The sequence below is a fragment of the Podarcis muralis genome, chromosome 11 (genome assembly GCF_964188315.1).
Source record: "Podarcis muralis chromosome 11, rPodMur119.hap1.1, whole genome shotgun sequence".
NCBI lineage: Eukaryota > Metazoa > Chordata > Lepidosauria > Squamata > Lacertidae > Podarcis > Podarcis muralis.
Genome location: NC_135665.1, coordinates 53,624,274 through 53,638,727, shown reverse-complemented (window position 1 = coordinate 53,638,727; position 14,454 = coordinate 53,624,274). Strand labels below are relative to the sequence as shown.

General features: G+C 42.1%; 1 protein-coding gene across 31 annotated transcripts in view; it reads right to left on the bottom strand.

Moving 5' to 3' along the window:
• Positions 1-14,454, bottom strand: part of TCF4 (transcription factor 4) — a 342,581-nt gene that overhangs the window by 15,650 nt on the left and 312,477 nt on the right. The gene's annotated exons all lie outside the window — the stretch shown is intronic.

Sequence of the window (14,454 nt, the reverse complement as noted above, 5' to 3'; positions counted from 1 at the left end):
CTGCAGGAATTTCAATTTGGCATCAGACTTTCGTTTTAGGGGGATAAGATTCTTGGGCCTGCCATTCCCCCCTCCCTTTCCTCCCCCCTCCCCACTTTCATAATGCCAGCTAAGCCTCTGACAGTGGGAGCCACTGAAGTTATCTGACATTTCCCCCCCACCCCCACCAGTTTGGAGCAAACACATATATCTATCTATATATGTATAAAACACCTGGCTTTCCAAAAACTAGAAGCCCAGGCCCCACTCTAAATTAATCTTCACTGTTATGTCATTAACCACAGAATTTCAGCTCCAAAAGGGGCAGTTTTCTTTGCCAACGCAATGACTCTGGATAATATAGCAATAAAGGTTTTATTAACCACACCAGTAATGCCATCATTGTAGGCATGATGGTGTCAGCATAATGGCACTATTGGCATTAATGGATGGAGCCAGAATAAGGGAGACAAAATTTCCGCACGCTGCACTGTTGTTCAGTGCACCTGTGGGTTAAATCTGTTTTGAGTTTAAGTAAAGAAAGAGATACACAAGGACACAACACAGCCTTGCTATTCTAAGTGTGCAAGGAAACATACGAAATGGTTGCCTAATCAGATTGACTAGAAGTCTTATTTATGTACCACTTCTGCTGCTGCTCTTATCGACTACAACAATGTACCTGAAACTATTAAGGTCCTGTACAAATATAGGAGAACAAGACAAGAATGTCCCTAATAGACCTATTAGGGAGGAAAGGAAATGAAGAGAAAACAGAAAAGCAGGGCCTGCTAGAAAAGCTAGGGTGAAGAGATGCCTGCTAAGGAGTTGCTTGATGTCAGATGGAAGAGGGAGCAAGGGGAAAGGAACATAGGTGGAAATAACATAATAAGAGCCTGGTGGATCACGCTGATTGCCCATCTAGTCCAGCATTCTGCTCACACTGTGGCCAAGCAGACTCACATGCAAAGCCCGCAAGCAGGACCTAAGCCAGGCTTCTTCAAACTCGACTCTCAGATGTTTTGAGACTACAATTCCCATCAGCCCTGACCACTGGTCCTGCTAGCTAGGGATCATGGGAGTTGTAGGCCAAAAACATCTGGAGGGCCGAGTTTGAGGAAGCCTGACCTAAGCACAAGAGCGTTCTTCTCCCCTCCAGTGGTTTCCAGCAACTAGTATTCAGAAAGCATTACTGCCTCTGATTGTGGAGGCAGAGCAGAGAAAGCAAAACCGGTAACCTTAAGTCTATCTAAGGGATTGGGAGAATAGGGGGAAAGGTCTGGGAGTAGCACGTAGAGAAAGAAGACAAAAGGGGTTTTTAAAAAATCCCTCCGAGGGTAGCAGGAATGCAACTGCTGCTTGTCCACCTGATACATTTGAAATCTGCAGTTCCTGGGGACATGGTGGCCACTGGGTGCACCATTCTGGGAGGGCCGTGGGCCAGAGGAACAGGGCCATGGAATCCTTTGAAGGAAAGCCCATAGCACCGTGAAGTTGAGATAATGAAGATTACATATTCCTGTGCAGCTGTTCTTCCTCCATGCAATTACCATTGTGAGACGGGGAGAGCAGGGGTGAGTCCACTGTCCCCTCCCCTCCCATACATCCCCACTCCGGCAGCCCCCCTCCACGTGTTTGGGGCTGCACATCTGCAATGGGGAAGGGTCCTGGCCTGATGAGAGTACTATACCAAGTGGGGAGGTTAATTGGCTGTAGCAGGCTCTCTGTTGCAACGTCCAGCCCCCAACATGTGGGGCATCGCAGAGATGGTGAAGGGGACATGTGGGAGTGGGTAAGGTCATAGGGTTCACTCCTCAAGTGATGATAAGTGTGTGAGGCTGGAGAAGACTGAACAGGTCGCCTTGCAAGATCAGGAATCTCAAAAGGTGGTAACAGCACAAAAAGAAGCTATGACATGTAGAAATTAAGTGAGAAGGAAATAGTCTTAAATTTATTATGATACCTTTGAAATCCAAAGCATACTTAGAATGGTTTACACCTTGAAATGCAATTGCTTTTATTCCAGACATTCCTTTTCAGTCAGGAATGGTTTCATCTTACTGTAGGACCCTGTGGGTCCACACAATATGGCATTTTGATTCTCTAATGGTATCATTCACTGATCAGAATTTGCAGAGATTAAGAACAAGGAATGTTTCTAATCAGGCGTACGAGACAATATAGCCTAATTGTTACCAGGAAGACTGAAAGACAGATTAAAAAGAATTCTGCCAAGGCCAAGAAGAAGAAAAAGAAAAAGGATGGTATACTAGGCATAACGTTGCTAATCCACAATGACTATAAATGACAATTCTCCATTGATTGCATTTTAAAATTATTAATTTCAAGGTAATGGCCCTCTTATCTGGAGGACTTCCACAAACAGGAGTTATATGCAATAATCCCAACTGGATCCAAGAGTCAAATCCTAAAAAGAAATTCTAGAATGTTGAAAGACAAGTATAAAAAAAAAGCAAGAAGGCACTGTAGAGCCTAGAATGTAGTCCAAAATTGAGATTCTACACTTGTTACAAGATGGCAATGAAGAAGCAGAGGCTGCTGGGCCAAATCCTGCCCTTAGAGAGCGTTGCCTGGCCCCTTAGTTGCCAACCTAGAGGAAATGTCTCTGACACAACAGAACTTGCTAGCACACCTCTTTAGGGAATGGGGGCTGAAGGAATAACAACTCTCTTAATTCCTTAGACTAACCCTTCAGAAATATTGATTGCTGACTAGGGTTTTAAAGAGGCTTTGAAATAAATGACAAAGTGAAGGATTTTTAACAAATCTCAAAGATTTAACCGAGTCCCATTGCATTGGGATTGTATGAGAAATAACAACTGTAGCCAACTACTGTTTTTTTCCGTGGACAAATGCAGTTCAGGCACTGAAAGCAATTATCTGTTTTCATTCTTGGGTGGAGTTAATGTAAGAGTTATAATGATTTCATCTGGATCTATCATGTAATGAGAGAGAGAAAGAGAGAGAGAGAGAGAGAGAGAGAGAGAGAGAGAGAGAGAGAGAGAGAGAAGGCACACATATTACCATGAGAATGGAGCAGATCTTTCCTGGCCAGTGTAAAGAGGTTAATATATTTTGAAAGATCTCCACCAAATTAAAAAATCCCTACTAACCCATGTCCAAAATTGGGGCATAAACAACTGAGAATGTCACTTCTGGACATCATAGAACTCTACAGTTTTTGATGCTATGATTTCCAGCTGTCATATACAAGAACAATTTACACTGGATTTACACCAAAGAAAAGTTCAGGGGTTTTTTTCCATATATTTTTTAAAAACACACAGACAAATGGACTGTAGCTTCTGAGTAAATGAGAAAGGGAGACCTCTTGCACTTTAAGAGCTACCAAATTGATTGTGGCAAGAAGCAGCATGGAGAGCTGGCAAGTTTGTATGAAGAAACAGCTGTATAACGTTAGGCTAAAATGAATAAGCACATTTTAAGAGATGCAATACTGGGACAAATCCATGCTCCACTGATGTCCAAGACCATGGATGAATACTGAGCACAGGTAAGCATCTGCTCTGGCCAGAATTTGGTATGTCTGACTTCTACTGAATCCTAAGACTATAGAACCCTTAGCCAAATAATGTTCAAAAGGACAAATGCGTGTGAGAGCACAGGGGCAGTGGCTTCTGAATATTCGGGTTGAGCAAGCTGTCTGTTGATTACTGTCTATTGCAGCTGGAATGCAGTGCTACCCCAAACAATGCTTTGAACAGGAGCAAAAATCAAATTTCTCTCTGTGTGGCACAGGATAGAAAAGAGAAACAATGAACTGAAAAGCTAATTTTTTAAAAAAATCAAACATTCCTCATCCTCAGCATATACACACACACGCAACCTCAATCATTTGTCCTGTACTTATTATGAACAAATGAGGTAGAAAGGGGAAAGTATTATTTAGTACAACAATGGAGAAAGGACACTCACTGAGACATTTTCAAGGGGCATTTCCCTCCCCTGAATCACATGGTGAGAATATGTAGCCAAGAAGCCACAGAATGAGAGAGGAAGACCTTATTCAGCTACTGGTTCAAAGCACAAATGTGAATATTCTGTGAAGCACTGATTGCTCCGTTTCTATGCAATTTGAGTGCGGTCCAGAAGGTCGGCCTGGGCATTGTCAAGCTGCTTGTAGCAGACCTTGAGGGCTTCCAGACGTTAAGAGCCCAATTTATTCCTGGTGAAATTCCAGTGATGGCAACAGAATTATGGCAAGGCCAGCTGGTGTAAAAGGATTCATTCAATCCCACTCTGGTTTCGTAACCCTTCTTCGTCTATGTGCAAATATAGCAAGCTGCTTTATGCAACATCAGACCAGTGGTCCATCCAGACTAGAATTAGCTACTCAGACTGGCAGCAGCTTTCCAGGCCCTCCTACCCAATAACATTTTGCTGATGATGATGCTGGGACTTCCTGAATGTCAAGTGTCTGCTCTATGACTGAGCACTTCTCTGATTATTATTCTATGGTTCTTCCTCTTTCTTCTACCTCATTCTCAGGTAAACATGTCCTTGCAGGGATCAGAAGTATCCTAAGACATCCTTCTGACTTATTTGCAATGTCCAAGCTGGAATCAAAACTATGGAATCAGTTCCCTTCTGAATTAATGCAAGGGTCAACAGTAATGTTGTCCAAGTGCTTGCTAAAAACATCACTGATTTTCTCAACAGTACCAGTTGGCTGTGTTTCTTAATTTTAAGTGCACATTCATAGGATGACACTGAAGTCTTCCCAGTAAGGTTCATAGAACCACTGTTTTGTATATTCTTTGTGTTCGCTGGCCTGATCTTTGGATTATAAATAGGTTCAGTTTCAGTAACCTACCAATGAACCAAAGGAGCCATTCTGTTCTTGTTGTTTTCTCATTTTCAGCTTTTTAATGACATTGTACACATATGGAGAGTTCTAGTGATGAAGGAGCAGCACACTTTGATGCTCTCTAATGGTTCCTTATTTCTGGCCTCCATCTAGGTTGCCATGCCCTCAACAGGAAACAATGCCTCTCCCTCTAAACAAGGAATGGGGAACCTGTTGACCTCCAGATGTTGCTGGCCTACAACTCACATAAGCATCCCTGACCATTGGATTGGCCATTCTGACTGAGGCTGATGGGAGCTGGAGCACAGCAACATCTGGAGAACCACTGACTCCCCATCCCTGAAAGCTCTGGGTGTGAGGCAGCAGCCACTGTGCTTCCTACCCAGATTCTCCACCAGTTCTATTGCCCAGCCTGCAACTGCTATGGACAGCGGGCTAGAGGACGAGGCGATGAGTGAAAGGGCAGGTGCAGGATTGGAGTGCGAGGTAAAACAACTGGAACTTTGCCCAGAGGCTTGGTATATTTAATGGAACTACCCCAGGCAAGAATCTGACAGCCCTGCAGCCTCAACCTGCCCTCTTTTCTTCCACGATCTCCAAAACATTTCCTTGCTTTATGGTAACCTGAATGCTAGATCCAGAGCAAAATAAACTAAAATTGACAAGGTGCGAATAATTTAATCTGACGGCAGAATTGCTGTGGAATCAAGAGAAGCATATGCACGCTTAACTTCTATTGCCATCATTGGGATCCGAGCAGCAAGATTTCAATTTGGGCAGGAAAACTTTCTCTAGATTCTGGTTTCTTGGCACACCCACTGGCTACCTCCCTGAATGTGGATTTTCTACTTGCCTAGAGTACACATGGCTCTGTACACGGCTACATCTGTACAAGCAGGCACAAAAACCTCATTCACATTAAACTGTTAAGTATACATATTTGATAGATGAGATCATCCCCTCCCACCCCCCCACCCAGTAAACACGGAAAGAAAAGTTGATGTATTCTCGCTGTAATCAGACACCCATCGGCACAGAAAACTGTTTTGGTGTCTTTGAATCGTAATCTCCCCGTGAAATATCAATTATACCTGACAGGCTCAGAGTGTTAAATTCCAGTTTCAATTACCCTGCCAGTATCTGTCATATCAAAGGAAGGCAAAATGTATTTGCTCTAACGTGGAAAAAAAACACACCATTTAGCCCTAAAAGCGCATCTTTAAAAGTGGTAAGAAACACTCATCCAAATGTTAACTTTTATTGCACACAGATGGGCACTCTGAAGTTTGTGAATTGTGGGCAGCAGATAAAAGCTGCAAAAAATTAAAACAATGGAGGAAGGTTTCTTATGAAGTTATGAGAAGTATACCCTGCTGCTGCTTACAGTTAACTCTTTTCATACTGAGGGGCAGAACTTCAAAAGTTTTCTTACTTTTGAGGTAGAATTACTTTAAAGAAAATTGAAACCAGTTCTCAAAAGAAAGCAAATGGGGGAAATTGGTGTATCTTCACAGCTTTGGAATTCTCAACGACAAACATGAGGCAAAAAAAAAAAAGGGGGGGTGCACATTGCACCTTTGTTTTTGTTTTTTTTTAACTGTCATAACACTGCAATCCTAACCAGAAGCAAGTGCTATTGAACTGAATGGGGTTTACTCCCAGGTAAGGATCAGCATATCTGTAAATTTCAGTTTCTCTCAATGGCTCATATATTTACCAATTTTAATTCAGTCCTACACATTTCCACATCAGTTTGTGGCTGTTGTTTTCAACAACTACAATGTCCTCATGAAAATTCATGAATTTCTCCTAATACACATGTTTTCACAAAGCAATTTCCCCTAAAACAGTGGTATTTTGTATGTTATTTTCACTTAGCATGTACATTTCATCAGCCGCTGCCCTAGCTTATGCATTTCTGTACACATTACTTGGCTGGAGAATTTCACTGCAAAATTCGGAGAACTGCGAATTTTGAAAGATTGGTGTGTTTTGGTTCTTGTACTGTTTCAGGAAGTGAGTATTAAGTAGGATTGCCTATAAAATCCGAACTGAAATGAATTTCTCCCACATCCCTACACCCAGGTAAATTGCAGCCTAAATCTCATCAGATCAATGGATAACCAAACCTCCCACTACTGAATGCCACACAACACCTTGACCCGAATCAAAATTATTTACACTTTTAGTAATCTAGAATTCAGAGTGAGTCTCGTACATTCATAATCATGTGAACAGATTGCCAATATTGTTTTGATGTATAGCATAGCCTTGGTGTGTTCAAGGTGGGCATCATAATTATATATGAAATAAAGGGCTGTCAACGGCCACTAGCTATGATGGCTGTGTTCTACCTCCACTGTCAGAGGCAGTGCGCCTCTGAATGACATTTGCTAGGAATCACAAGTGAACTGAGTGCAGTTTGGCTCCCTATAGGGATCAGAATGGCTACTGTGAGAACAGGATGCTACACTAGATGGGCAACTAGGCTGATCTAGTCCCCTCTCTCCACCCAAGCAACTTGCTTAAAAATTGAAAAACTGCTCCGCTAGTTGGTCCTCAGAAAATGCATTACTTCACTAAGTTTTTAAATTTGTTTTGGTCTAGCTTAATAGTGAAAATGTGTGAAACAGTTAAAAGATTGATTGTCGCAGGACTGGAAAAGATTTTTTGCCTGAACTATTGGGCAGCCACTACCAATCAGGGGACACATTACTGAGCCAGATAGAGCAATGGTCTGACAGTATAAAGGAGCGTCCTCTATCTTGTATGCTGTAACTGAGGTGAGACACTTTGGAAAACCAATCCTGGTCAGCCTCCTTTTCGTAAGAAAAACTGGGCACCTGCAATCAATGAAGACAGAGCTTGTCAAGCAAATAAAGCTGTGTTGCCAAAGCCGTTACTGACTAATGCACGTTTGGAAGAATACAGCCAACCAAATAAAATAATGGCAGGTCCTTATGCACACCCTATTTAATACGTTTTAAATGATGACCATTTTAAAAAAGAATCCAATTAGAAGTGTTAACGAAAAAGGCAAGGAAAGATGATGGCAAGCAGTCCACAAGGTGATGTGTGTTAACATGAGCCCAACACTGTCAAAACGTATAAGCTGGATGGAAAGCAGGTTTGTGCACTGCTCTTATAAACTTCCATGGCTAAGGAAAAAGGGAATGACGAAGGACACTTCCAACAGAATCGGGTTCTCACACTGTGTGTGCATGTTATTGGTCGGAATTATTCACTCTTATTTAACTGTGCTCAAAGTCTTTCATCTCCATGCTATACAATAATAGTTTCCATATGACTGGTGGCTTAGCTATAAATAAGATCAAAAGCAAAAGAAAGGATTTCATAGTAACCCCGGGGGGGGGGGGGAGAGGGAGAGAATCAGTATGAGCAGCATTAAATCAAGAAAAAATAGCAAAGTTTAACAGTTTTCTTTTTAATACAGAAAAGTACCACAGAGTAATAAGCAGCTTTCCAAACAGCTTATGAAAAAGGCATTCTGCAAGTGGTCGTCATGTGCAAAATCCATTTAAACGTAACCAAAAGTGGCAAAGCAGAAGTTTGGCTTTCAAGAGAGAGAGCGAAAGAGAGAGAGAGGTACAGTGCCACGTCTTAAGTAGAGGGAGCAACCAGCTATAAACAAGGGGAGGGGGAGTTATTTTCATGTTTCTGCATACTGTAAGAGAAGACAATATGGCAGCACTCCACACATTTTTCTATGCTCTTCTATGTTCTGTTCTTTTTTTAAAACGGGGGTGGCGGGGTTGGATAATCTAGTATTATTATCATTATTACTGAAAGAATTGCGACATTGCTCAACTCGGGCCCATGAGCTCCGCACAAAAGGAAGTTTTATTTGGCTTCACATGTCCACTCAATGGGAAGAGCCAACTTCTCAAACTAATTTTCTTCTAGAATGCAAAAACAACAATGCTAAGCTCCATCCCCTACTGGACAAACAGATGTTAATAATCCACGGGAGGGGATGCAGTTCCTTTGTGCTTATAGACTGCTCACACGTGCACTTTTGCCGCGTTTTAATACATCTGAGGACATTTCTTGCCCTTTGGGAGGCTATCTTATGGGGACTGCTGCCTCTTTCTCCCGCCGCAGTCACACACTTACTCCTCTCCCTAAGCACCTGAATTGGCTGATTTGGCATTCTTTGTTTAACCCACAAGGTGGAAAGGAGACCGCGGTGCTTTAAAATGTGAATCGAGCAAAGCATGGGGAGCAGCGATCTCCGCTGCCAATGAAATAAAGTCAGCAATGATTTCCTTCCTACGGAGATGATTATTCATTTTACATACTGGCTGAATTTGGAGACGCTCAAGATCCAAAAGCTACGGGATTAGGAATATTAGCGTTTAGCTGTACGTAATGGCCCTGCCAGCGCAACCCACAGAGTCAAAATAAACAGTGAAATGGGGTAGGCTGGATGCCTTATTCTTAAGGAAGAGAAGAATATCTTTCAAGAGACACATGCAGCTAGCCCAGTCTCTCCTTCTTTCTTCCCCACTTGCTTCTAAGCACCTGTTGAATGGTGACCTCAACTCTACACCTCAAGATTCAGACGTTTTACAAAACAGCTTTTTAAACAAAAGACAGCTGTTTCTCATCTACGCTACAGGGGAAATAGAAATCAGGGCAGCGCTGGAGAAATGTTACCCAGAGACTTCCTATTCTCCAATAACTTTCACACACCCAGCTGCACAATGGAGCCATCCATGTGTGGAAAAGCAGGGAACACAGGCTAATGCTAAATTAAAACGTGGAAACCAAATACTACTGTTTTAACAATACACCTAATTAGTTAGTTTCAAATGAATGAAGCCATTGTATTAGGTTTTTGGGTTTTTTTAAGTGTCATTTTATATAATGTCTGGATCCCCTGCTATCACCGTTATACTAAACATCAACACTATAGTTCAAAAATGATTTTAAGTGTGTGATATAATTATACAGAATTTGTAATGCTCACAAAATTAGATAGGCCTCAAACATTATATAAAATGATTGGCTGCAGCCCCTTTTTTAAATGATTCAAGAAGATGTTTTATTGTTTGTGAAAGAAAACCTTTTTTTCAATTAAAAAAAAAAACAATGTCACAATACCTTTTTGCATTATTGTGATAATGCTAAATGTGACAAGAGTTAAGCAATGTATTCCTTTTACTTAGTAAACAAGGCACAGCCTTTAAGATGATTTTAAGTTGTTCCCCTCTTTTGATACAAATGCCATAAAACAACTGCTACTTTATTTCCTAAGGGCGGAAAATTCCATGAGTTAATCTAATTTGGATGTTTAAAAACACACGGACAAGCATGTGGTCTTCCTGTGTGCGATCATGTGAAGCAAACAGGCAAATTGACAGCAGTATCCCCCCAAACATAGCAGGCTGGATCCAAACGTGCCTTTTCATGAATGAAATGCACCCTTTTGTTTGTGGAAGGGGCTTGAATGCAGTGGAATGGAAAGTTAGGGGTAAGGGATTTTCTGTTGTTGTTGCTGGTTTTCCCTTCTCCCTTGCAGCGCCTCCTATGCTGTTTACGAAAGTTCCACAACCCACCAGCACAGATTTTTAAGGGTGCAGGGAGAAGATGCAAGTGCAATCTTGGAACTCCACTCACAGAATTTTCAGTCAACATAATAAGCTGTTTTGCACATAAAACTATGGCTTACTGCAAATGTACAGGTTCCTCCTCTGGTCCTGTTGCTGCTGCGCTGCCATCAGGAAAGCCATGGTTTGGCTTAGTGTGTTGTCTGAACCTGTGCTTGTGGTTTGTCATGCTCCAAGCCATGAGTAGGTGCCAAGACTTGTTCTAGGTCTTACAACTTGTGGTTTGTCCAGAGGAGGCCAACAAAGAATCTGAGTTCGGACAACATGCTAAGCCAAACCGTGGGAGGATCAGGCTCACAGGAGAAACAAAGCAGCTGCAATCCATTTGTGCTAATCCCGAGGCTCCTAGTGTTATGTGACTTAGTTCACAGCAGGAGTACTGGGGAAGAAGAGTGGTGGCTGCATTCTCATCCCTGAGAAGCCCTCAGATTTGTGTGTTATAGCATGAAGCCATGGTTTGGCTCAGTGTTATGTGCAAACCAGCTCTCTGCTTCTGCAACTAAACATTTGTTAAATGGGCATGAAAAACATATACCTCACAATTCCACTGCTAGTGTTATACAAATGCCACTTTGCCAAACTCTCTTTAAACATCTCTAAACAAAATCGTCCAATATTCGTACAGCGGCAGGAGCTGTCCAAAGTCAGAACAATGGCTGCCGATCATGTCAAAAAAGGCGTTATCAGCTTGCTAACCACAATATTCTCTTTCTTTAGTGGATTCCCCCCCCCCCCAAATATGGTGTATTTTTCTGGGCCAGCCAATTTTATATTTGGGTGTATTTGAAGCCCTATTTTCACAGCGTATCCTGTGCAATCACCGACAAACATGTTGCAGGTAGATCAGTTTTTATGTTACAGAGACTACAAAGCAAAGGCCTGGACAAGTTGGGTGCACCTAAATTATTTCTATGACTGAAGCCTCTCAGAACACCTTATCTCAATTCCTGTGATAGTCTCTTTCAAAAGTCCTCACCTCTTGTATCTGATGACAGGGAACTCTCCCACTGGAGAGAGAACTTGCCCAGCAGAGGGCAAGATAGCATTTTAAGAATCTTGACATATACGGTTCAAATCATTTGTTTATCTAGTCCAGTACTGTCTATGGTGGTTGGCAGTGGTCTCCAGGGTCATAGGCAGAGGGTTTTCATATTGGCCTCCTTTGCACAACACAGTAAGCCCTAGTTAATGGTTCACTGTATACACACTGATCTCGTGAGCTATGCTCCTCTCTGCTTGCACCCTGGAGAAACAGAGCATCATCTCTGGCTTTGCATTACGACCAAAGAGCACCATGGCTAGAAGTGGTGGTTTGTTTGGAGAGGAGGGAAAACACAATGCCCAGTTCAGACATAATCTGAGCCAGGGATGATGGTTTGTTGCTCCTGCACAGAAGTGGAGATGAGAAAATCTGGCTATCCCATTTTATGTTGCGCAGTGGAGAAGACAGAATCCTGTCCTGGAAGCCCAGCTGCTATAGGCCAGAATTAAGAAGCTAAAAGAATTGTGCTTTTGGGGACTAGTGGGCTGCTTTCTTTCCGGAGGGAAAACAGACCAACTTATATGAATGAGTCTTTGGCCTGTAACTCCTGCAGTCTTTTTCAATGGCCTTAAGTTAGTTAAAGTTTTTTGGAACAGTAAAAATCCACCATCTAATGATCTCTTTGGAATCCCATGCCTGACTCCACTACCAAGGTTAAAGGAATATCTATACATGTCTAGCTGATGACTGTAGTACAAGCTATCATTTATTCTGATGAATGGACGTTTTCACTTGAGATTTTTAAATAGATGCTGGTTGGCCATCTGCCAGGGGTTCTTTACCTATGGTTCCTGCATTGTAGGGCCTTGGACCAGATGGCCTTTCGTGGTCCCCTACATTTCTATGAATGCACTGCCATCAATGTACATGGGACTGCTTTTAGAAATTCATAAACAGAAAAGGAGGAAGGCAGGCTCTAATCCAGAGAGCTCAGAAATCTAAATTTGGACTGTGGGAGCGACAACACAGGCGAGAGAGAAATGGAAGAGCAAGGGACGAATGTAAGGAAATGCAAAGATTGCAAATGGTAACCTTGATTACTACGGCCGAAGGGGAGGATTTAAGAGGCTAAGGCAAAAGCTTCGTGGAAAAGGTGAGTTCCAAAGATGAATCAGCAGCTGCAGGAGAGAAGCAGCACTGCACACATGCCCTTCTTTTTATTAATATTATAAGCTGTTATGGTTTTTCTTCCCATGAGCAGCAGAATTCATATAGGAGAGTGTGCTGGTGATTTGATAAGAAAAGACTTCTGGAAACTAACTTGCGTTCTGGACCACGTCTCAGATTACTTTAAATGTACCCCCTTCCCCACATCCCCCACCCCCCAAAAGGTACAAAGCTGACAAAGGAAGGTGTACAGTGGGCAGAGCAGCTCCCAGCAGCACATTCTGAACAAGTTTCCGGTCCATACCTCCCACTGCTACTTTATTTACTGCAGCTGGCCAAAGTTTTATAGCCTGTTTCATGTATTAAAATTCAAATGTGGAAAACATTACCAGTGTCCTCCTTGATTTTTATTTTTTATTTCTCTCCCCCCCCCCCTTCAACTTCCTTTTCAGTGTGGAATGTATCAAATGGTCAAAGGCTAACTTAAGACTGACTCTACTCAAAAACTATTTCCTTTGTTCTTGGTGTTTTTACTTCAAAATTTAGACCAGTTTTCCAGAAAGAAATAGCAGCCCTGATGCTTTCTCACAAGCAACAGTTTCAGACAGTGAATAATGCTGTCTACGAACTACCAGAAACTGGGGTTCTCTGCCCCCTCCTGCAAGAGGAAACAAAGAGTGGTATTTGCAAAGCCTTCACTAGCTTGCCTTTGGCAGAGGTTTTTCTGTTTTTTGGTCATGTTTCCAAAAGAAATTGCCTGCCCGTCACTGGTGTTACTGTGTTAACTGTACTTTGTGCCTGAGGTTCATTTATTATTTTATAAATTTCGCATAAGCAAACAGGAACTTGAGATCAGCGGCAAAATCAACACACGAGTTTCATACTTTACATGCTGCATAATCACCATTTGATAAAGAAAGCAAACAAACCAGAGGACAAATACCTGCTCTTTCATTGCAGGAAGCCAAATTCAAGGGTCAGATATTTCCATCAAGAGCTATATGCCGAGCTGACATTTCTGGCCGCCCTCCCCCCGCCCCCAAGTCTTTCCTTAGCTACATCTGGCATATAAGAGAGAAGTACATATTTATGGAACAACTCTCTCTGAAGTGATGCCCTGGGTGCATGTTGCATCAGTTTAACATATGCAAAGCAAAAAAGGAGAGAGAGAAAGAAAAGCTACCCAAGAAGTGCAAGGGGGGGGGGGGAGAGATGGAACCTCTCCTCTCTCTCTTGATTGAGAGCAGATATACAGGAATAGTTGCAAGTCACAGATCTGGCTTTTAATAGAGCCAGATTTCTTCATTAAAAGCAGTATTGTTTAAACACGATGTGGTATGTGTTTGTGCATGGAATCACTTCGTACAAACCCAAATCTTAAGATCCTATGTATCCCAGGGGAACCTAATACATCACCGGAGGGCAATCTAAATTACAAACCAGAATTTCCTTTTTTGTGTGTGAATTCGCAGCAACTACGATACAGAAACAAAATCGTGCCTGGTTCATGATATTTTTTATTGGGGAAAGTCAGGAATGAGGATGCTGAAAAAGCATCTTTCCAGCTTCCTGGTCTAGCGGGTAGACTATTTCAAGCAAGCATTTATGTAGTTATCTATAAATTCCTATGGTCTACTTCTAGCCTTTAATAATACAGTGCTCAAAACACCATTGCTTTTAACTTTACTTTTAAGAGGCAATGTCTGCAGAGTTCCTTTGTTTAAATGGTCCTTCTCTCCGCATTTTTAATGACAAACAAAACTCAGTGGTAATAACTGCCATAAATCCACTGCCTTTCATCTTGATTTGAATTAGGAGGCTGGCTACATACAGCAACACTGATTTGT